Genomic DNA, 25,360 nt, shown 5'->3' on the forward strand with positions numbered 1-25,360 from the left:
CTCTGCAAAATAGTAGAAATGTAGTGGATCTGTTTAGCTGCAGAATGAAAGATTTGCTTTGGTTTGTGGTAGGTCAAAGGCTACTCGCCCCCTTTTTTTAAATAAGCTGTTTCTTTTTTGTATTTTTAAATTGTTTTTCTTCCCACACCTTTTATGTCTCATTTACTTACTTTTCATTCCTTGTCTCTCCTTTCTTGGGAGGTAATTTTAGATGCAGTTCTTCACTGCTGGCATGCCAGACTCTCAGCCCTTTGGCAAGTTCTTCAAAGTCAAATGGATGTTTACAGTGAGTAATACAATGCTGGTGTGGGGGGTTTTTTGTCTTTTTTTTTTTTTAGCTTCCAAATTACAGGTGCAGTTCATGCCTGAACTTTCCAAACTCACGGTTCATTAGGAGTTATAAATCAGTGTGTATTAGTTGATTTGTGCTGGTAATTTATTCATTCTCCATTCTCTACAGATTTGAAATTGGAAAGAGTTGTCCCCAGTCTTCATCTTGGCTAGTGGAGTCTCTCATTGCCAATGAGTAGCTGTAATGTTCCATAAAAAATTTAAGTTACATCTTTATGAGAGGACATGCTAATGACTCTATGTGGAGTGGAAGGAGTTCACACATTTTCTAGGCCATGCTCACTATTAGTACCTGGGGTTTCTTTTATTCATTCTGTTTCCCCCTCTCCGTTCTCTTTGTGCTTCTTGCTCATTTTTGTCTTTTCCTCGGGCTCTCTGCCATCCCCTAGTCTGAGCCAGAAGGTCTGTGTTACCATGTCATCATGTTTGCTAATCTTTTCTTCTCAGCCATCTGGAAGATAGGAGGTTTTCTGCTGAGTGTCTAAACAACACACTCTTTTCCTCCTGCTGTCCCGTCAGTGACGTCTCAAGTGAAATCCTTCATTGGCCTACCTTGGGCCTCATGCTCCAGAGTCTTTTTCATTAAGAGTTTGGATAATAGAACAGAAAATGCACTGAGTTTTTGTGATGGTTTGCTTTATTAAAAAAAAAAAAAAAGTAGGGGAGTGCAAGCTTTCTCCAAGGGTGGTATTGTAGATTACTTGCCCCTTTCCTGTGAGATCCCAGATGCAGTACTGTGTGCAGCTTTTCCTAGCACTGTGACATAGATGTAAATAAATCGGAGGAGGTTCAGAGTGCAACAGTAGGAATGACAAGAGATTTAGAGAAAGTGACCTATGAGGAATACATGAGGAACTTTTTAAGCAGCGAATCTGTGGCAGAGATTAGGACCTATATTAGAAAAACTGCATTTATAAGGGTAGCAAAGTGGTGGAACAGACTGACTAGGAAGACTGTGAACGTGTCTCAGGAAGGATGGATGTAGGACAGGTTTGTCACAGATACCCTAGGAACTGTTTTGCCTGCTTTATGTCAGAAGACCTCTTCCAGCTCTGCAGTTCTGTGGGGAGGGGAGAGTGGTTATGCTGAAGGCAGCATGCTAGTGGTTGCCATCAGCCAGTTCCGTGACCGGCAGGCAATTCCTGTCCTGTCTGAAGCCGATGGCATTACTGACAAGTTGCCATGAGCTCTGAGTGGCCTCACTTCCCACACCAACATTAGCAGGCTGCTGGTCTCTCCTGCCTAGCGTATCCCCTTACATTTTTTTGTGTTCAAATGTGGCCGTGTTACTGCTAAGCAAACGAAGAAGTGCTGTTAGGGTGAAGAGAAGACTTAATTTTGTTCCCCCTCTAGTAGTTAGTAGTCATCATTGTTATCATAGGACTTGATATCAACATGTAGCTCAGTCAATGAGGAACACTGAAATGTGTTCTGGCCCAGATTCAAATGGACGAAATGCTACCTTGGTCCCAGCACCAACCAGTAGGATAGGACAGTGGTGGTATTCAGGCTGGCTGACTCCGTGCTCCTGTGTCCTCTGCCAAAGACATCCTGGTATCTTGACTTTAGCAAGGTTTCTGAAGTCCTAGAATCACTGATTCAGTAAGCTTTCTCTATGAATGAAAATGCCTGTTTCTCCCCAGGGTTCATTTCTTCTAGTTATTTTTTCTTTTCCTGTCTCTGCTTGAAGGATAGGATTGCAAAAAGATTTTAATTGGAAAAAGTGCTGAATCAAGAACTGCTTTTTTGTAGTGAGCAGTGAGTGCTCGGGATTGATACCCTACTGGTGTGGTAAACGTTAGCTCTCCAGTTATTGAACATTTGCCCTCTACTCTGTAACACTGCTTTGCTTATGAATTGTGTGATTTGGATCCTGTTCTCCCTTGGTTTGCTACTATTAAAACTGTGTTTCTTTTGAAAGTAAGATTTTGTTATCTGCAGGCCTGAGGTGTTAATGTTTTACCTCTTTATTTTTCTCATAGAAGGGATTAATGTGGGTGTTTACTCCTTGGCATTCATTACAAAGCCTGTGCCTGTGCTTTTTCCAGCTTCTTAGTTGGACAGGATTGCTTTATGGTCCCTTTCCCTCAATGGGCCCCACCAACCAGAATGGAAAAGTGCAGGAGAGAGTCCGGCACCTTACCGAGGGACCCTTATGGATCAACAGCCAGCTCGCTGTCTACCTACTTGGTATCTACATTACTGTGCATGTGATCATATGATCATGGTTGGCTTACAGAAGAGCTAATCCATCTGCCTTATCTGCAGGCATGAGTGAGAGCTGTGAAGCCTTGCAGGAGGAACTGCCATCAGCCCTCCCAAAGAGTCCTCCCTGTTACATCACTCGGTGAGGCATTTTTCACTGGGAGAAGCAGTGAAAATGTGTTGCCCTTTTTAGAGCTGCTGCTGCTTGTAGAGCATGACTTCCATGACTGATGAAGAGCATGAGGAGACAGTCCCAGCCTTGCTTTTCATGTCAGAAATCAGAGGGAGATGACGTGAAAGACTTAAGGTTGGTGGAAGGGAGCAGCAGAGAGGACAAATTAATTAATAGAGTTGGGGGGAAGTGGTGGAAGCATCTGTGGGAAGGGGAAGGTGGCAGAGATGCTTGTGGGAGGAAGAGAACTAAGAGAAGAACATGAGTGAAAGCCAGAGAAGTAAGGAGGAAAACAAATAGGTGATTGACAGCTAGCAGCTGTGTACATGGTACACTCCCAAATAAATTTAACTATCAATATATTGTTTAAATGTTATGTTTCTGGTTTGCCTATTCTGATATTTTCTGGGTGTAAACTCAACTTTTAGGAGTCTTCTTCAGGAAAGAATAAAATATGTAACCAACAATTAAGTCATGTTTTTAGAAGGAAGAAAACATTAGCCTTTCATATCCTCTTTCACAGGTGAAAATACTTGGAAGGAAGCATATTTTTCATTTGCCTTCATAGATGCCTTGTTCACCTTATGCTCCTTCCTTGAAAGTGGATCTCCAGCCAAACATTACCTGCTTCCCTAGCTTTCTACCCAGCATTTATAACCCCTGGCACTTTTCCAGTTCAGTTCTCCCATTTTAAAAAGTTACTTGTATTGTTAAATATGCAGAAAAGTAATCTTTCTGATACCAAGCAGCAAACTATTTTCAGGGATGGCTGTTTAACTGCTTAAAAAGCAAAAGTCCACGTTTCACCATCTCTTTTTTAAAAAAATATATTTGTTTTGTGAGCAGGTCTTCATGGTTATTATTTTTTGAACAATCTAGAACATGATAATTTGTATGTTTGTCTTTTTCTTTGCTGATTTTTTGAGTAGTTTTAAAGTTTGCAAAACCCACATTAAAAACTTTAGCTAATGAAATGGTAAAAAAGCAAGACTGTGAGGGTAGAAAGCTGAGCAGGTGAGCTGAGAGGCCAAGAAACTGGGTGGTTTGGCAAAGCAATTTGATGGCTGGAAATTTCAAGACAAATTAGGAGAAGCTCTAGGATCTAGACATGCAGTCTGTACAGAATATCTTTGTCTCCTGTTCTCCTGCCCCGCAGATGAGTAATCTCTAGTGATGTCAGCGGGCGTTATCCCCATGTCCTGAGGGTAATAGATTGGGCCCCTGTCGTGTAAGTAATGCTTCATTTTCTCTTAAGTTGGAAAATCATCTGAGTTTCCCTTAAATGTTTCACAAGGGAGCTGAGAGGGAGGAAGAGAGGTTTAATATTCCGTTCTAGTTGCATCACTTGCATGTCTCGCAGATGAACTGCAGAGTACAAACCCAGATTTTGGAATTGTTTAAATGACAACAGAGTTATTGCTTAGCTTCTCAAATATTTTGGCTGCTCACATACTCAGTCAAGCTGCAGTACTCCCCCCAACAAATGTACTTATGGGAGAGCAAATGGCAAAGAACAGCCTGAAGTAGCATGTCAGTGCTTTTGGCAGGGAGGTGCCAGCTGTCATTGGAAACAAGTTCAGAATTCACTGTGAGGATCTTTCTAAGGAAAGCGAGTCTTCAGAAAGGTTATAAAAGGAATCAAACCCAGGGCAGCAATTCAGCAATGTTTACTAATGATGTTTATGCTATTTTGTAAAAAAAGGTTAGTTCAAAAACTACTTCTGACAAGTTCCTTGTTCTATATAAAGATACACACACACAATTTTGGAGAAAGAAAAGTTGTCCTGATTCTTTAGGTTCATGAGCCTTGAGTGATTTAATTAAAAAGAAGGAAAAAAACCCAGCTTGTGCTCAGAGAACATGAAAGCCTAAACATGTGAAACTTTTATGAGTTATGAACATGGGAGCTGTGCTGTAGGAAACTTCCAAGGAAGTTCTGTAGCTTTCTAGTGGAAATCTAGCACAGAGCTATTTCAGATGTTTAAAGGCCTTTCCTTTCTTCAAGTAAATGCTTGCTTTCATTTAAAAAGGAAGAAAGGGGGGGCTGGGAAAGATGGGGAGAAATTACTAGAACAAATGTTAAGTTTGCAGATCCCAAGTGGAAGCAACCCAGATAGGGAGTAATTTCAGAGCTGGCTTTTCCAGGAGAAGCAGCTCTGCCCATGCTAGACAGGTGGCTGAATGTCAGCCCCGGCACTTGCAGGGTAACGTGCCAGGTGATAATGAAATTAGGGAGGGCTCAGGGCAGCCCATTGCTACCCCTTTTTCACTGAACAACCTCCTTCGAGAGCAGAAGGCCCCATGTTAAACTTGACTCTGTCCTAACTGTCCCACAGTTTTGGCTTGTTTTTACCAGAGTTGACTCTCTCTTTGAGTAAAGCAGATCCATAGCCTGTGCATACTGAAGTCTCATAAAATGCATCCTTTATTCATAACTGCCTTTCCAGCATTGCTGCAGCAATTCAGATTTAATTTTTGGGTAGGAATGATTTGCATGCAAAGAACAAGTACTTCAAAGTATGTGAAGATAAGGGACTTATGCAAAAACTGAGCAGTCCACAGTCCATAGGGTAACTGCGGTAGCTTTTGCATCCCAGTCAGAAACCATAGAGAAGTACCAGAACGAGAGAGCACTCCAACTGGAACAGCACAAAACAAGTCTTTAATGAAAGCAATTGGAATAACACTAAATAAACTGTTTTAATGGAGCTCCAAAAAGATGTGTAAAAGCTGCTAGTAAAGTCAATTGAAGGCCTGTCAGTGCCTCAGAAGTCCCTTCACAGCCCTCCTGCTAGCAGCAGTTCAAGTCTTTTTACAGCACATTAGAGGTAAGCACTGCAGTATTATACCAGGCCCTTTGAAAAACTAATAAAAATGTTCTCCCTGTGAGAGAAGCCCACTGCTGCTAGGAGAGGAACTGCGTGCTCTTTGGTCTGGGAATCATTTGTTTCTTCAGCTGGGATAAAGAAAGGTCTTTAATAATTCGCAAAGCTATTGTCATAGTTGTATTCCCTGCACTTGTCTCCTAGTAGCAAGAGACATTCATTGAAATGTGCCACTCAAAACCAGGTCTAAACAATACAGTTCAGTGCCCTAAAAGTTCTCTTTCAAGTTCTGGCCTGCATTGGGTAGATTAAACTGTAGCTTATGCCACGTAGCACCACCTTGCTGGGAGACTGTGCTCGGAAGTTCTCGTGCAGAAAGCCTTTTTGCTTGGGCGATGGTCTCTTGCTCTGTGAGGATGTGAGCACGGGTGTAAGTGTACGAGGTGAAGCTCTGGTCCTTTTTCTGTCGGCACCAGCCCTGTGCCATAGGGAGGCTTCTTTGGAAACGCAACACGATGAGGCGCGGGGAGCAGTGTCTTTCCTCTACGGTGATGGCTCACCTGGGAGAGCATAGGTTCTGCAGCACCTGTGAAACAGAATTTCCCTTAATGGGTGACAACCTTAAAAATTAATAGTAAATTGCCTCCACTGAGGAAACTGCTGTTCTCCTTTGCCATGTGCTGTGGACCTAAACTCACAGGAAACTTATCCAAGGGGATTTTGCCCAGGCCCACAAAACCCACAGAGCAGCATTAAGTCTTCTTTCTCCCAGGTATACTAGATCTGGGTTGTGTAACTGCAGAGAAGATGAGCCCAGAACAGGTGTGAATGCAAAGGCTGTTAAAAGTGTGCCCATATACTGAGATTGCAAATGTATTGCTACATTGTACGTAGAATATGAGAAGATTCATGGTGTTGTCAGAAGAGAAATTTTGAACTAACAGAGTTTGCATAGAGGACAAAAATCCCAATTCTCAGAATATTTTCATTAAAAATATGAAATTACTTAAAATATTCTGAAAAAGGATTTTCTTATTAATTTCATTTTCATTTTATCATCTGTATTTTACGTTTAATTTTGATTTTACTCTTCCGATATTTTATACTACAAAATATTTTTACCTCATAATAAAATGTTTGATAATTTCCTTCCAAAACCAAAAATGAATTAATATTCTCTGCTAAATGTTCTAATTCCTATCAGAACAGCATTTTTTTACATGAAATTGTTCAGATAGGAAGATTTCAGGTGGCCCTCTTGAGAGTCATTTGAAATGGGTACTTTACCAAAAAGTGAAAAATCCTTGGAAGAATTATCCTGGTCATCTTAAATAAGGTCCAAAAAATCCCTTATGCCATAATCACTGCATTCTGTACGTGTCATGTATTTTAGAAAGAAGTTATTTAAGATATGGTTCAGAGGCTTTTTAAAGAGTCATTTATCAATCCCTCCCTGTAAATCTATGCTCTGCTTAATACCATAAGCATAGCTGCATAGCCTTAATGGGAAGGAGGTTGTTAAACAAGCTGATTTTAAGCTTCTCAAACATGAAATGATTTCAACAGAAAAGAAATTTGAAGATGCTAGACATTAGGCCAAGTTAATAGCAAGGATACTCGGATATCTTATGAGATGTGGGGCATGGGAAGTGGATGCTGGTCCGTAATTATTCTGTGTATCATCTGACCTGTGTGTGATGGCAGGGAATTAGCGTCTGCGATTCCAGGTAAAAGGCTTCTCTTCCAGTGGGGAAAGACAATGCGGTGGCCAAAAAGGATGGCAGGCGTTGGATTGCCCAGAGCCCTGTGTGACCACAGAGTAACTTTCTCCCAGGCACTGGATTAGCAGGATGGGGCTGAGAAGAGTGAAATAAGCTAAAGTAAATGCATTCATCTCATGGCTGTTGCCGTTTTAGTTCCAAATTTGTATGCACACACGATTCTGTTTAGAACTAGACAGATGGAGAAAACTTTTAGCTGTCATTTTTGTTACATTTTAGACAATCAAAGTATCTCCCTGCGGCCACTTCTGCTGCACCCGGCCTAGGCTATGGATCACTAGTGACTCATAAAGATAGGGGTCTATGCTGTGTGATTCTCTATCTTTGTTTTTACTATCCGCCATTACCGGTAACAAAGAGATTTGTGCAGATGACTATCAACAGTTGCTGGAAAGAGAAAGAGAGGGAGAGAGAGTAGCCCCAAAGTATTAATAAAACCAGTATCTTCCATCGCAGGCTGGGTGAGGTTGGGCTGTGATCTCATTTCCTGTTCTTCAAGTGCACAACAGACCGGATAGTATTGCCACAGCCTCCCAAGGCCTCCACATTTTATGTTCACAACAGCTTCTCTCACTAGAAATAGGAGGTAAAAAAGGACTAGTAGACATCTGTTTGAGGTTTGTAATGCCTCGGGTGGGGAAGCCGTGCTCCCTTCACTTTTCCAGTGATGTATAATCATCCATTTGGCTGTATTATGATGTACCGCTGCAGAGAAGAGAGGCTGAGGTATCCGGCCATTTGGAAAATGGAGGATTTAATCACAGGGAATAGTTTAAGGATCTAAATGTACATACCTGCCGATGCTGCCTACTGCATTTGGGCTGCATGTGTTGGCATGTCTGGATTGATATTTCACTGTGGTCTTAAAAAGAGAAGGAGGACTTTAAGTTCTGTGTATGTTGAAGAAAATGTCTCAAAATAGTGATGCAACAGCTCAGAAAATGCCTCGGATGACTTTTTTGTCTGTGTTTATCTCAGTATTCAAGATGAAAGCAGGGCAGTATTGAGCTAAAAATTGACAAAGGGACTGAGAGAGAGCAGATCTGGACTGGGCTTTGGAGGTTGTGCTTTGGCCTTTCGTGGCTGGGGTGTAGGATCCTGCCATTCCACTGCCTGGCACCTGGTGATGGCATGTGTTGCACGTGGATACAAGCACACCGTTACCCTTGTGATCTGCTAGCAAATGCTAGGTGCCTCTCTACCACACCACTGCAAAAGCCTTGTGCTCTGGTAACCATTCTTCTGTGAAAAATACTTTTGAGCTTTTCAGAATAATTGGATGGGAGGATTACATGTTTAAGATGAACTTGGATTTGTTCCATTTGAACTGTAAGTGCAGTGGGTATTTAATGGTCCTATGTTGAAAAAGACTGTTTATTTTGTATCTATTGTATAGGCAAGGCCCTACAAGATAAAATACAAGAGTATTGAAGGAAAGCTTACATGATTTATAGGCTCAGGTGATTAATAAGGTGAATAGTTAAAAAAGAAAAAAAAAAGTGATTTGGTAAACTCATTTTCAAATTCATCCTTTGAATGACTGATCCTGGCAAAGTAGCTGTAAGAGTTATTCTTCCTGCTGTGCTTCCCTCTTCCCTGTGATTTTTCCAGCCTCCCTTTTCTTGCAAAGTCTTGACAAGCTAAAGGCTGATGTCCTTCCTGCTTGGCTCTTTTGATGCTGATTTCCCTCAAACCATTGCTTTGGTCATTTCAAACCTGAATCATTCGTAAACAAATGCCAAATGCCATGGAAACAAACTCAGCTCTCATGTAATGGGCTTGACCGTTAACCTCTTGTCTTAATGACTTCTCAACAGAAGCAATTGAGAACTTGAGCCATCCCAAAGCACCGAAAGGAGGAGAGGACAAATATTGAAGGTACTTTTAAATGCTATTCTGCTGACAATAGACACAATAAAGAATAAAGGGAAAAGGTCTTTTATCACCTCAACTGAGGATATACCAGAAATGCCAGGTTAGTTGAATCCCGTTTACTGCTTTCAAACAGGTTTTTTCCTTAAGGAAAGGGTTTTTATTCCTCCAGAAATGCTCTATACTTTTTTCTTTTCCCATTTTTATTTTTTTCTTTTTCCTTTTACTTTATCCTGGGCCATCAGATATGCCTGAGCAACCACATCAGTTCTCCTGGACTCCCACTGAGTCCCTGTTCACAACCAACTACAACTTCTCATTTTGGCTCTACAGCAGTACTGAATTAAACCCTCCAGAACAGAGTTTAAAAACTTATTTACTAGGGTACTGTATGAAAAAAAATCTGTATGTAGTAAGTATAGTTAAAGCTGTAAGTCCTTGAAGGTTAATAACAAATAATCATTAAAGAAAGGATTTGGGGGTGGGGGGAGTGTCATATGGGCAACCTGAGGTTTACAATCCATAATAAAGATTACAGATAGAGAATGTGATTTTGCACTGAAGTGTACATACTTAAGTTTCTTAGAATACTTGACAGAATGTTGCTAAATTGGTCGAGCAGATTGACGAAGACTTGTGCCCTTTTGGATTACGAGTTAGATCATGAATCCATCTTTCGGATACCAAAGCTCTGTTCTTTTTCTCTGCAGAGCTTCCTGCCTCCTTTTTCAGTCTTCACCTGACATTTCTCCCTTTTATGTATATTTCATCTGTGAGTGCATTGCAAGTGCTCTGGTTTTTAACCCCTGTCCTTGTTCTTTGTGCAAGAACAAGAATTTAATCATCATCTCTCTTCAGGAGAAAAATACTTTGAAGGCAGAAACATCTCCTGATTCTGCAGGAGTCAAACAAATCTTGCAAAAGATAGATTCTCTCCATCTGGTTCAGAGGTGATTTTCTATCTAAAAACTGATTAAAAAAAGAAAGACATACTGAATTTTCATTAGCAGTGACACACATACCTGTCTTTGTGTACTTCAAATCAGTAGTGCAATGGAGTAAGTTGTCCCCTAAATAGTCATCTCAGAGGAGAGGAAAGGCCAATGTAGTGCCTGCTTTCACAACTGCTATGAAGTCTGTGGGTTGTCTACCTAGGTGATTGCTGTATGTGTTGTCTAAGTAGCCATATACATGTGCATACTTAGTGGGTCATAGAAATAATCCTCTGTGGTGTAATTCCTTTCTCTTGTTTAAAGCTGGATTAATTGGCATCATTGCCAATTAATTGTTCAACTCTGGAGATTAGAATGCAAAATCCAACTTTTTGGATCGGGTTATGAGGCTTCAGCCTCGGATTTTGAGGCCAGTCTTCTAAATAGCTTTCCCATATCCCAAAGTACTATCTGCTCTAGTCTACAGCATGTGTTCCCTATAGCAATCCTGCATTTTCATCAATGATCCATGATCACTAAGTATTGATTGGCAATTCAGCAGAGAGGACGGTAAGGAACATTTCCTCTCTCTCTTAGCAGTACCCCTTGATGTGAAAAGGGTATAAAAGCCTATGTAGTTTATTGCCTGATATGGCTTTTCTGAAAATTCTTAGATTTCTAGAGGAATTGCTTCTCAGGGGTAGAAATCTCTGATTTTGATAATTTAGCTTTTTGCTCAGTTATGAGCCATATTTTAATGATGTGGCTGTTGTTTCACGTTCTTGTTATGGAAATGTAGCTGAGGAATTCTGCCAGGTGCCACAAAAATAAAATCACTGGTCTGGCTTTTTGCCAACAAGATGAAAAGAATAAGCATAAGAAATGATAAGTTTATACACTTGAAAAATAAATTCTATATAAAGCACAAGGGCAACATATCATGTAATGGTTCTTTGTTGAAATGAATGCTGGTTAAAAGCATTGTATGATAGCAGCAAGTACATGATTGCCATATGAGGAATTAATATTTGGAACTTACACAGCATTTTCCACTAGTATCTTGTTTCACACTTTTCAACAAATACTGCTTGAACATACAGATGGGAAACAGACCAATAGAATTGTGGGTTATAACACTTTCTTTAAAGTATGTCCTGAGGAGAGGTACTTTCTTAATAAATACCCTGAGTGAGTACTTTCAGCTTCCACTAGGCACAAATACACAAGCACTCTGCCATTCGCTTTGTCTGGGTTTAGATTATTTTGAAGTGTACCTTAGTGCTCACATAACTCACTCTTTTAGAGTCCCATCCCATTGCTATCTGGAGTGGGAACAACTCTTGGTTGTTTTCCTGTACTAAACCTACTGTAATGGAAATAATGTAATGTGGGAAGATGAGAAGCATGAACATCCCCTGCTCTCTGTACTGTATACTTGGAAAGAGGAACGTGTCTGGGAAGGTACAGAATGAAGCAAGACTACAAAGCTGGCAAATGATGTAAAAACCCACCAATTTTTAAATGCATTAAAAATAAATACTCTTTAATGTAGCATGTAATCAACTCATGGGATTTTCTGTCACAGGATTTTACTGAGGTGAATAGTTAGCAAGACTCAAAAAAAGGATTAGGCATTTATATAAATAGTAGTAGCACTTGAGGCTTTATTGGGTAGACCAAAGATTTAGAAGGGTCGTGGCAAGTTTTTCTTTTCAGGGCATAAACTGAAAAGAATGGATTTTCCACTTCTTTGTGTAGCATAGGTTACAGAGTTAGCCAGAGGCACAGGAATTTGATCTAGTCCAAAGACCCAGTCCTCTGAAGCACCAGCAGAGACCAATGTCACAGACCAGACCATGAACTGGTTGGGCTAGTTGCTTGCTTAATTACATCATTCCCTGTTTTCCTCAAAGAAGTGGTTTTGTGATAGAGGGCCAAGGGATGGATTGAAAGTGTAGGGGCTGGTGGTGGAACACCCAGAATTTCTGAGAATTTCTGTCATTCAGTGTTTTTAAATTGACTGCAGTTTTTACTGGTTATCTTTTTGTTGATTGTTGGTGATCATCTGAATACCTAGCAAGCAGTAGCTACTGAGTGAATAAGCTGGATGAAGGTGATCTACTACAAGCGTGACATGAACCTAAACTCTCTGTGGGTCTGTTTTGATGTCACTTTCTAGATTGCAGAAACTTCCAAAGTCCTGATCAGATTGTAGCCAGGGTAAATTCATTCCTCCTGTCCTTGACTTTGCTGTTTCCCTTTGTGAGGGAAACCAGAGTTTATACACATCAGTGAGAGCTTTGAGGTGGATCTGCCTGTACCTTTTCTTTAAGGTAAGCTCTCCAAGACAAAAAAAAACCCAAAAAACCCCACAAAAACCCCCACCAAAACCAAACAAAAACCCAAAACCAAACCAACAACAACTAGGCAATGTGGTCTAGTGGAGGGTGTCCCTGCTTATGGCAGGGGGGTTGGAACTAGATGATCTTTGAGGTCCCTTCCAACCCTAACCATTCTATGACTCTATGATTCTGTAACAACAAAAAACCAAACAAACAAACAAAACCCCAACCCCCCCCAAAAAACGTGATTCATTAGAATGTCCTTTTATAGGAAGAACGTAAAACTTCTAGGAATGTCTCAAACTCAGAGTAACTAAGACAGATATCATAGAAATTAGAAACATGATTTCTAAATAACCTTCTCTCCAAGGTGATCTTGCAATCAGCTTCTGAGACCTGTCGTCTTCTCTGTTCTTCCCAGCAGTTTCTCAGTCTCCTCTGTAACTGCAGGCTCCCATTTTGATGCTATTCGCTCTCTCCTCCCCAGCCACCCTGCAGTCTATAGTCTTCTTTCCCCTTTGCATGCTCAGTTACTTGCAAGGGAAGGAGTAATCCTACTGTCCTTTCAGGGCAGTCTGCTGCTCTTAAATGAACATAACACTCGAACAGAGGGGAAAAAATACCCCAATTAAACAGATAACAACTTTCATGAACATGTAGAAGATTCTTCATTTCTTGCCTTTTTCTCCAAATCACACTGTAGCATTAGTGATTTCTGAGGGTACACGTCAGTTCTAGGCAGCAAAATATAGAATAGAGATGCCTGAAACTGCATGGACCTGCCCAGGCTTGGGAGCATAGGCAGAAGAGCTGCATCAGATGGTGGCTTAAAGAACTCAGGCCTTTGTCTTGGTAAGAGGCCAAGCTTGCTATCTTGAGTGCAGCACAAAAGTCATTACAAAGTCATCCCAGGTAAAGCAGTGTGTTTACAATGCACTCATGTATAGACAAACTTCTTCAACAGTTTTTACTGAGCAGGAGGGTATCTCTGTACCAATGCCTATTGTGGGGTGGATTAGAAATAAGAACAGCTGTATTTTAGTCCAGGTTGCATTTTTAGATGGGTGAAAATAGTGTTGTCTATAGCTCATTTTTATAGCACTTACGAGCAAGACATGAATTCTTTTTTGGAGGCAGTAATCTGGGCTAGAAATAAAAGTAGTGGCTGGACCACGACCAGCTTGAATTTTCCTAGGTATTTCCTAGATTAGCCAACTCTTAGCTAGATAGCAAGACACCTTGAATTTAGAGGGACCAATGTTCCCTTAGTATATTGCTTTATGTGTAACTCATAGATTTATGGGGACCTTAAAGTGGTCTCCAGAAAGAGCCACACATTAACAACCTGATGATAAAACTGAAAATTTTTCATAACAGAATGTTCAGGCTAGCACAGCTCACTTTAGATGCATTTATATTGGCATTCCTTTACTTGAGCAGAGCAGAAACATGAAGCTGGTAAAGTAATGGAGATGAACTGTTTGGAAAGTCTGTGTGATCTGGGGTACACATGAACAAGGATCGCCAGGTTGTACCTTAAGGTAGTTACATGCTTTTATGGCCAAGTTGTATCTTAAGCAGAGTCAGGCCAAAGGCTACTTTGGCACTGTCATGCCAAGTACATGCAAACTAAGCTTAGGTTAGTTGTGACCAGAAATGAACAGGAGAATCTTGGTGTGTTTGTCTGTAAGATGGAGATTCCACATTTCACTGCCTCACCATCTTGTCTCCATCACTTCTTCAAACCTAACTTGGAGTTGTTGGAAAAGAGGGATGATCCGTTGTCTGGTTACTTATTTAGTTTGCTATAAATTTATGCTAACGAAGAGCTGGAGGATTACACCTAAGTATGAGCCTGGCTGGAGCACAGCTTTCCTTTTTCTCTTTGTATGCAGAGGTGATCTTGAGGGGTGCTGTGAGAAGTTCTGAGATAATGTGCTTGTCTCCTCTGGTGCAGTTACCTACTTCTAGAAGAATTGAATTAATTGAATATTTGAAGAATTGCTTAACTGCATATTTCAAGCTGCCTGCCAGGGTCCTTAAGGTATGAGAATCATGTCAACCATTCCTGATAACAGAGAGCCTTGGGCCTGGTGGACTAGAGAGAATAGCTTGGAAAGGTGGCGAGGTACAGTTAAAAGTCACCTCCTTAGACTGCAAGTATAATCTGCTGCAAAGGTGTGGAAATGCAAACATAAATCATTCCTGTTGTTTCTTGTCTCAGAGGAACGTGAGTGCTGTACAAAAATCAACTAACATGCTTGCACCTGAACCCTTTACATTATGTATGCTCTCATCTAATATGTTCACTGTATGTACATTGTGTATGTAAAATTATACAGATTTCTATATAATGATTTATGAGGAATCTGTGTCTTAGACAACTGCTATTATTTTACTGTGATATGTTGCAATACATTCAAAACTAAAGTATGATGTATATCATAATGATTCTAATTTTGTTGTTCACTTGCCACAACTATTTATCATACAGCTAAACCCTCTGTGGACACATACGAACTGAAACAAACCCATCTGCAAATTCACAGCAAATTTGAAGCTAATTAGATAAGCATTTACATTGTATGAAAGTTCAAAAGTTTTTTCAATGTTTTCCTAACCTTTTTTTTGGCTTATTATAATATAGAATGCCTTGTCCTAGAACTTAAAATTTAGTTAATCTGTTGGTTTTGGCAAAGACCGATGTCTTGACTAGTTGCAGAGGACTTGTTGGCAGAATTAATTAGCACTAATAGCATTAATAACATGGTTTCTGCATACCTCCAGGGCTTCACAGTGCTGATGAATTCCACATGGTCCTAAAAAAGGAATTAAGTGCTGGAGCAAATAGAAATGGGGTATACAGTCTCATTCTTGCTTATCAATGACGTACATTCTTGAAAGCCAAAATCATAAACAGTTTTCTGGAGCATAGCTCATTGGGAAATTTATGCTTACAAAATAGCTTTATCATATTTAAGGTGGCTATAGGGTATGAGCTATTTAGCTATGATAAACAAATGAACTGAAAATTAGTGGGACAAGAGCAGAGTCAAGGATGCAGAAAAGACCTTAATCACGTCTCTTCCTGACTCATAGTATTTGAGTTCATGAGTAAGTGTGCAGATGAATGTTTGCTTTTAAGATTGCTACATTTTTCTAAATATTTTCCCTTGAACAATATTTAAATTTTTGACATTTTGAGTAGCTTTTTCTCTGCATTTATCCACATACAGGTGAAACAGAAGACAGACTGGCTGTTAGAATGATATTTAGTCTCGCTGCCCATTTTCTTTTCTGTGCATCTGTTTATTCCTTTTCTAACTTGCTTTACGATTTGGTTTTAAGGATTTGTTCACCCACATTTAGATGTTTCTTCAATATCCTGAACACCAGGGTACTGTAGCAGAGCAGCACAATGCAGCTTTTAAAAATTATTTCCTTTAGTATTTCTGTGATAGGGCTTTAAGCTGATACAATGCTAGGAACACCGTAAGAAAGGTAAGGAGTAGTTAGTGGTGCTATGCAACTCAGGTAATAAGTTTGAAGTGTGACGTGAGCAATTAGATGCCGCACTAGCAAGTAGGGTGCCTCTGGTTTAGCGAAGGGTTATTAAAGGCCTACCCAAGGTGCCAGGAGAGTTCTGTAGATTAGGAATATCTAAGAACAGCTTTAAAAGAAAAAGCTGTGCACCAATCTGACTGTATTGCTAATGACTGGGACCTGTGCTCAGTGCGCCGGTGAAGTAACTTCTCAGTTAGAAAGCTCATAGTAGAGGACAACTGCTGCACAATGAGTTGTGTAAGGAACTGCTGAAAAATTTATAAGGTACAGTCAAAGATGGAAATACTTGAATTCTGGCTGCAGGACCCTTAGACCCTACTATATGCAGTTTGATTGCTGGCACGCATGGCTGGTCCAGTGTTGAGCCTAGCTGCATGGCTGGGTGAGCTGACTGGTTAGTTCCTGAAGGCAAGAGGGCTGGAAATGGGCTCTGGAGCAGTCATCTATGGTGTGTGGATCAACTGTATCCTGACATGCAGTTATGGGTTAGTGGAAGGGAAAGGTCGAAGAGAGATCATGGAAGATGCAGTGAATGATAGGGATTGACAGAATGTGTCTAATATATACTTTTTGCAGTACCATCAAGGTTTGGGTAGAGGTGAAAGAAAGAATGGTCTCCTGACATGCTTTGACGTGTGTTTTGTATTAAAGGAAGAAGCATTACTGCCTTTCCTGTAAGCATCTGGCCAGCTCAGATGCTATCTACCATGTTGGCTAGAACGACTAATATTTAAGTTTCAAAAAGGGAGTTCTTAAGTTTAATGAGGTACAGAGTTGCACTTGTGCACAGTCATGTCTGAAGTAGAAATTCTTTCATTTCACGTTAACAAATATCTTGATTTTTCTGATGCTAATTGAGGCATTTTAGATAGAAGTTTCTAAAGAACTGCACAAAAAATATAATTCAATGCATGCTCAAGAAGGTTTTGTAAGTAGGGGCTTTGCATCTTGTTTTGAGCCCCGGGCGAAATGTAAAATGCCAAGTGTGCAATAATTTGCCTTGACAATCAAACTATGTCTTAATTATGAGATGTGGTGGTGACCTGATGAATTGTGGAAAAGAATTTTCACAGAAAACCTCCAGAATACACTGTTTTAGCCTGTGGGTCGCTAAGTTCCAGCTATGCACAGTTGGATGAAATTAATAGTCTTCTTTACGGAAAGAACTGAAGCCTGTTTATACTATTTATTGTTGCTTTGCGGGGATGCGTGTTTATTATCTGGCAACGATCCTAGCTCTTGCTCAACTCGCTCTACTAATAGTATTTTTCCTACCTGCCCGTGCGGTGAACTCAGTGCTGGAGTCAGACAGTAAAACTGTTGTTTCTACCTCATGAATTATCCTGAGTAGCAAAAGAGAGGTGTTCCAGCAGAGTAAACTGGTCAGAAGTGTCCTCAGCTGGGAAGGCAATATAAAAAATACATCCACAGTACAAAGCCTACAGTTGTCTAACCATCTCTGCACAAGCATCACAGAAAGAGTATTGGAAAAAAGCAGTGAGAGTGACCGTCTTACACCAGCTGAGAGCTGAGCCCACAGTCTTTTTTTGTCATAACATTGTCAGCAATGCACTTCACTGCCTTTCATCATGATTGATTAATCAGGTTCTATGAAAAATGATGTTAAGCCAGCAGAGTGGGGGTTTTTTAGTATTATTATTTTAATCTATGTCCTCTGTAGGCTTTCGTTGATAAAACCAGCTTTCATATAGTGGTGAAAACATAAATGCATTATAAGAATATTTGTAGGTATCAAATGAACAGCACATTTCTTCTGGCAACATCCTCAGAAGCTTTTAATCCATGCTGGCTGCTGTTCTGCATATCACCTGTTACCTGGTGGGAGAGACCAGCTCCTGTTCCAAAGCACTTGGAGCAGTGTCCCTGGCCATGGCTCTCGCTCGCCAGTTCCCGGGCAGCGCTGGATGCAGAGGTGGGGCCATGTCCTTCTTGTTCAAAGATCTGCCAAGCTCTGGAAGGAGTAAAGGCCTCCAGCAGTATCTCTGGCTTGCTTTTGTTTAGGAGCACCTTTGAATGGAGATGACTTTTTGGTGTGTTGAATGGCCTATGGAACAGTGGTTTATGCAAGCGCACCAGGCTCATGCCGGCGTTGCTGATACTAGTCTGGAGAGCAGGTGAGGGAAGAGTCAACAGTGCTCTCTGCTGTCCTTGAAAGACTCTCTCTCTGCTTTTTGGCATTTTTATAAAGATGTGTTTCACAAACGATAGTTATCCTCCTAAGTCACAGATATGTCACTAAGGTGGGATTTTCCACTGGTTGTGAAGAAATCAGATGAGACCGCTGGGAACAGAGTAAAAAGGCAGAGCAAAAATTCAGAGGTCTGAATGCTGTCAGACCTTTGACAGCTGGGGAATGATCTCTCTGAAAAGCTTTTATTTCAACAGGTTGACAGATCCAGAGGACACAAAAGATTTGTTCATTTTTTTCTAAGCAGTTATAGCTGTTTTCCTCTGTTTTTTCCATGATTCCCCTCCTTGTCCCCCCACCACTGGCCTACATAGTTAACCAGGAAATCAGCAAGTCAGGAGATGGGAAATGTAGTATAGTTTCTGTAAATACCACAGATTAGAAGTTGAGGTTGAGGGTGTGGCATCAGCAAGCTTTGTGAAAACTTATAACCTTAATGACTGATCTGAGTGGATTTTTTTCATTTTCAGGATTATTTGTAAGAACAAAGGCCAGTGGCGTTTTATTTTAAGAAAATAGGGGTTAACCTTTTAATTTTGCTTAAAGTAGGCTGACCCATTGCCTGCAGGCCTCCATGTTTACCTGTGTGTTTCCATGAATCTGTCGCCAAGAGCCATGAAGGAACCACTTTTCATGCTTGAGGATTCTGAAGGTCTGCTTGCTGCACTTTGGTCTTCAAGTATTACTCCCCTGGCATTAAATGAAAACAAAATTCTTTTGAAATTCAAGATTCCAGTCTTTTTCTTTTTTTTGAAGCCACTAACCACACTAACCGAGTGTTGTTTGGTTTGGGTTTTTTTCCCCTTGCCTTTTCTCTCATCAAAATCTAACAATAAAGGAATGCTACAACAGTAAGTAAGGAAGAGTTTCTCTTTCTTCTCACAGGATTTTCCCCTGGTTTGGGTGCCTAGGGAATTGCTTTCTCCTGTCTGCCTCCCCCCCAGCAACTTTAGTAGTATGTGTCATGGATATGCAATCTTTATGCAGAGGTCTTTGCTGAGAGATCTTTTTTTGAAAGACCACACAGCAGAGGGTGAAACCCCCTTCTTAATTACTTCCCGCCCACTGGCTGGTATTGTAAAGTAAAAGAATCATACCAGTCGTCATTGCAGAAAATGCATTTTTTATATATTTCTTGTACCTTCAGCTGCTGTTCTGCCATTTATATTCACATTTGTAGCAATGCAGATGTCAGATTATCGTGACAGTAAAATGGGACAATTAAGTTTTCTTGCTCAATATAGGTTAAAATAATATCTGGAATTAGTGAGTGCCTCTGTCTAGATGGTTGTATCAAAAAACGGGGGAGAAAAGTATATTCTCATTCTTGAGCAGTCATTCTATCAGGCATCATTGTGGTATTTTCCCAAATTGGTAGAATAGTCCTGGGTTTACTGTTTCCATCCTTTTGTTACTGATTGTACTTGAATATTCTAGAACATTGACAGTGGTAGAGTTGGACTCTCAGATCAGAGCTCAGCTGTTTATATTCCAGCTCAGATTCAAGAGCTCCTTAACTGTGTTTTGGGTCCAAAGTCTAGTCTAAACCTAATATGTATATATATTCCTTGCTGTATCTCTAGTTTGAGTAGATTTATTTATCATTTCCAGAAAGGAGACACTTATGAGGTGCAGCAGATGAACAGTAGATCATGGCTTTGTAAAATTATATCTTCTTGGTTTTCGGTGTTAGGCAACACATAGCTTTAGGTTTAGTTTTGCTCATGTCAAAGTGAGGAGGAATTTCGCCATTGATATAAATTAGTAAAATCAGATCAGGAAAAGTAGTTTTGTTGTAAGACCTGTACAGACCAGGACATTAATTCTCCCATGTGGAATATGCTTAAATTGCAGACATGGGAATGTAAATAGAAAACATGCCAGTGTGACTGAAACAGTGACGCTAACATCCTAGCTAAATTATTCACACTGGGCTGAGGCCTACTGGTTTTGTTTTAATTCATATCCAAGGGTTTTAAGAAAACTTCACTACTACCTAATTTCTAAATCTTTTTGCTGCATTGCCAATCCATTAACTGCTCAGGTTTATAAAAGACTTCTGAGCAGAACCAGTGTGTCTCTCTAGGAGGTGTACAGGTGTGTACTCTAGGAGGGTACAGGTGCTGGAATCCACATTGGGATGGTAGCGTTGTGAGATCTGGGGCGGTGCTCTTCCCCTCTGCCCAGATGGATCGTGGTCACTAGTACCAGTGCATGAATCACGTCACTTACAACTGCATGCTCTTGGCAGATCTCCTGTGTCAACTCTTATGCTTTGGGTTATGTTGAACACTAAACATTTATTACTGTACATTGCACTTCCAACAGCACTGATCCATATGGATATGAAATCCAGAAGAGAAGCTGCTTTCAGAGATGATATTAATGACTGTGGCATTTATCCTTCATCAGACCCTTGACGTGGTTTGACAAACTGCTCTTCCTTGAGTGATGACTCAGTACTGTGCTGTTTTCGTGGCTCCTTGTAGCGGTTAGTGTACCAACTGGCTAAGCATGTGTCAAATGCAGTAGAGCAGACACAGAGTACACAAGCCCCAGGTCACTTGGGGCCAGGTTTCTAAAGGTTTCCATCAATTTAAATTGGAGCCAGGCACCTAAGTACTTAGGAAAAAAAATCTAGTCTTTGCTTCTTAGTGTACCAGTCACTGAATCTTGAAAGTACAAGACAAGCTCTGTGGATAAAGTAACACTAGTGATGTGTTTGGAACAAAAATAATGTACAATTGGCATTTAAGCCACTGTTGGCAATGACCATCTAATTGAAGGGACCTCATTTATTATACAAGCCACACAGGAGCTCATTACAACAGCCTGTAAACTAATTGCTCCCCGTGTGTAAAAATTAGGGGAATAATTAGGGCTTTGTTTTATTTTGGATGCTTCTGCTTTTGTGTACCACATTTGAGAGGGACTGCCATGAGAAGGTCAAAAGATTGAGGGAGAAGCAGAGACTTGGATGGAGCAATCTGTCCTCTAAACTACAGACATGCTGACATAAGAGGATCTTGCTGAAGCCTTAGATAATATAAGCAGGAATCCACGGTTGCATGGTTGGATTTTTTTTTCCTGTTGTGCTGAGCACTCTCTGTTGTATTTAAAATATATTGAGTCTTCAACAGAATGGTTGTGGATCCCTGCATGAAAGAAGGAGGCGTAGGTAGGTGAGCCTTGTAGAGCCTTGTAGATTGCATGTATGGTTTTTATGGTTCTTGCCCTGGAACTGAAATTCCACCTCAGGGAAGAGAGGAGTCAGGGCCTGAAACCACAGCGGTGTGCATTCAAACCAGACCAGAAATAGGGACAGGGGTTTAATTCCATCTATCTCATGACAGGTTGCTTGATGCAAGGATGCCTTGAGGAAGACAGTGATTGCCCCTGCTGCCACATTTATCTTGGAAAGCCTCATGTTTAAACACATTCTAGGCAGTTGTTTTGCCAAGAGGGATATCTGTGCTTCATGTTTGGATAAAACCTTGTAGCTCTTCTCCAGGATTTGATTCCTTTTTCTGGATAAATGACATATGCTGAAGCCCCGCTGGGCAAGCTAGTTTTTTTGCTGAGTAGGCAAGAGGAAGAAGACAACAAACCTCTCTGAGGTACTGGTCATTCTCCAGGAAAAAGGGTGATGCTGCTGCAGGCTGGCTTTTTCATTCAGGTTTTCTCCAGCTTCCTCAGATTTGGGACCAGCCCAATTCAGCAGTACCGCTGTCGTTTTGCTTACTACAGCTGACATACACCTCGCAACTTTTCACATTTGTCCCTTGGAAGTTCTGGTAATGCTCACTAAGGTGGTATCAAGCCTGGGACAGACCAGTTAAAATGGGAAGCCTGTTTCAAATATGTGTTTCTGCTTTTTATCAGAGTTGCTTTTGGTACTTTACCTGCTCTAGGTGAAACTGCTTTAGCAGGGGGGTTGGACTAGATGATCTCCAGAGGTCCCTTCCAAACCCTACCGTTCTGTGATTCTGAGGAACCAAACTCCTTCCCCAATTGAAAAAAATAAATAAAATTTCCCTTGGAAGTATTTTTCATGGGCACTGTAGTGATTAAATTATACAGCCATATCCTTTGGTCATGAATCAGAGAGCTTCTCAGCCCCTTAGAGTTGTGGATTCAAGAATAGAGCTAAGGAGTATTGCTTTGTGCTACAGCACAGGTACCCTTGTTATTAATCCGTAAGTACATAACCAACACTTGGCAAAGATGACACTTATTTCTGATGATTATACAGTAATTACACTCAGCCAATTCCAAATTAAAAAAAAATATTGAATAGTTCTTTGCAACACAAAAAGTTAATAGCAATATTCTGTAATTTACTTGTGATGAAAGTGTACACTAAGGGTCAGTGCTGCTGCTTACTTGGGTTTTGGCTCATAAAATGAAATTATATGACTATATTAAGTCTCATCTGGCTTTTAGGATTCATTATGCTGGAATCTGGTTTTGTTTCCCTTAAAATAATTACTGGGAATTACATAGTTTGATGGCGTTAGTGAGGATTTATGCTGATGTAAACTGAGATCAGTTTCAAGCTCAAAGGTTTACAACTGCAGTGGGAGAGGATGTAGAAGTATTTGTGGGTTGATTACTTACTACAGGGTTTGTTGTTGGCCTCTCCTTGTAGGCTGACAGTGACAGATTGCACTGTCAAACAGAAGCTTGAGACTGAGTGAGTCAAAGAGCCTGGGCTTGAAGTGCTGGATTTCTCAAGCAAAAGGCTGGGTGGTAATGGAGAAGTTACTGTGCTCTATTTCCATATACATTCCTATCAGGGAGGAGACACCAAGAGGCACTAAGTGAAATACAGGCCACATTAAATACATGAATTTTCCTTGACTGTAACATTGTCTAATTTTGTATATGATGGAACATTTTGAGGACACTTTTTGTTTGCTTTACAAATGGTGAGAGCTTTGGTAGGAATTATATTGTCCTTGTGTATACTTCTAAGCAAAGATATGGCAGAATGTAAGCAACTCAACAGGATACTGTCTGGACACAACAGAAAAGCAGTGTCTGGAAGGGATTGGGAGAAGAAAAAGAGGCTGAATGCAATTAAATTATAATAGCATGATGATTAAAATTCCCCTGGTTTCTGAAATGGGTATATAACGTGGTCTTAACTGAAGGCATGTGTAGTTTTTTAAGACAGCTGAGTAAAAATGGCCATTCATATCTCTGCCTAGCCTTGCAGACATGTATACCTATGAGTGCTAGTGAATCTTCTATCATCTTCCCATTTAGAAAAAAACCCACTAAAACCAACAAAACCAAAATACCACCTGTGTTATTAGTCTAGAGGTTCATTGTTTTCTTTTTTACTCTGGTATAAATCTGTGAAGTAGAAATAAATGTGGTTGTCAACATAAAAAAAGAGAAATTTAACTCTCTGCAGGAGGATTAAGCTGTAAGACAAACCAGGTATTTGTATGTCTCACAATACAGTAGATCTGCATTTCTTCTCCAGTACTTTCTTTTATATTAGCTTTATTGGGCAAAAAATAATTTTTAGTTAAAAATAAGGCAATCTATTTCATGCAGTAAAGGGAGTGAGGAAAAGGTTTCACAGTGCTACAGCAATTTCTGATTTAGAGCCCATAATACTGTGAGACATCTGGATACTTTTTTTCTCTAAATAGGTTGACCCTTCTGCAGTTCTCTTGAGTGAAATCCTGGCTTCATTAAAATCAAAAGCAAAATTCTTATTGACTTCTGTGGGCCAGGATTTTGTCTCAGCACACTTTCCATAAGACCCTTTCCTCTTTCAGACCATGGCTCTGTGGAGCACTTAAACATATGGTTACCTCTCAGAATGTCTATTTGTTAGCAGAAAAATGCTCTTGAAAATATGTTCATCATCAAGATAGGTAATACTAGCACCACTCAGAGACATCAGCTGAGAGAAAATACATTTTGAAAAAAAGGTTCCAGTTTTATTCATTTTATCCTGTGAACATTTAGCCTGCTTGTAAGAATCCAATGGGTGCATTTTTCCTTTAGATTTGCCTAGTAACTTTTCTTCCCTGGCTTCCATAAAAGCAGAAGTCCTTTGATGAATATTGCTGTGGAGATAATTAATTCCAGTATTTCATTAACTGTATATTGAAAGTAGAAGAAAGAAGGGAGGCTAAAGAATCAGAAAGTGGAGTAGCCAGTTTAAAAGCATGTGGCTCGTAAAAAGGTTGTGCTATTGCTGCTGTTCTTCCAAGGAAGAATTTAATTAGTTGACTGTTTGCTACTTGCTTTTTTATGCTCTTCAGATTTATAATACAAAAAAGGTGAAAATACATCTATTGGCTTATACTTTAAACAGTCTGCCAAAAAAAAAAAAAAAAAAGGAACATTTAGGTCAAAGGGTATTTGTCCGCTGAAGAAAGGGAATTGCAGATTGCTGAGGGCATCTCATTAACGTCAGTATCTGCTTCTCTGACCGAGTGGCAACATGTGGATGTCACAGCTGAAGAACAATGAGAACATACTGCACCTCAGATGAATCCTCCCAAATATCACCTTCCCTGGCTGCAGCTTTTTACCTCTGCTGAAAGCCCAGTGACTAGTGATTTCTGGAACTTCCTTTGAACTCGCAGGCTGTTGCTTTGCAGCCCATCCAAAATAGTGTTCAGGAGAATTCAGCATGTTGCAGAACCAAGGGCAGTCACAGGGCTTGCTTCTGGAGACACAGAGATCACTAGACACTGCTCAGCTCTGTCAGGGGTTGGGAAAACTGACGTGTGTTAGTTATATGGCTAGGTGCTGTAGATGCGAAATTGTCAGTGGCACGTACCTGGCTCAGGAATACAGTTAGAGCTGACCCCAAGGAGCTGCTGTGGAGAAAGTCACTTGATACCATCAAAGGTCTACCACTTTTCACTAAGTTTTTAATTAAAAAATGTGTATATGTGAGTATAGTCAAAGTAACAAGCATAATTTTCATTGTGGATCTCTTGGAAAAAACATGACTGTTTTATTTAAATCAACAAAATCTGCAGCTCCCATTTGGAAACGTAACTCCATATACCCCTTCTGGAAATACAGGCCTTTGCATTGGGAAGGCTGTGGTAGAAGGAATGGCTGCTGTAATTT

General features: G+C 40.4%; 1 long non-coding RNA gene across 1 annotated transcript in view; it reads right to left on the reverse strand.

Moving 5' to 3' along the window:
• Positions 1–4,452: 4,452 nt before the first annotated feature.
• The window catches only part of LOC129202996 (uncharacterized), a 42,759-nt gene continuing 21,851 nt past the window's right edge, over positions 4,453–25,360 (reverse strand). Inside the window, exons 3-5 of the long non-coding RNA XR_008575885.1 lie at positions 23,560–23,611; positions 18,836–18,943; positions 4,453–6,139 (exon numbers count right to left, since the gene is read on the reverse strand). This is a non-coding gene — a long non-coding RNA (uncharacterized LOC129202996). The remainder of the gene's footprint in view (positions 6,140–18,835; positions 18,944–23,559; positions 23,612–25,360) is intronic.

Source organism: Grus americana, chromosome 2 (genome assembly GCF_028858705.1).
Source record: "Grus americana isolate bGruAme1 chromosome 2, bGruAme1.mat, whole genome shotgun sequence".
Classification (NCBI taxonomy): Eukaryota; Metazoa; Chordata; class Aves; order Gruiformes; family Gruidae; genus Grus; species Grus americana.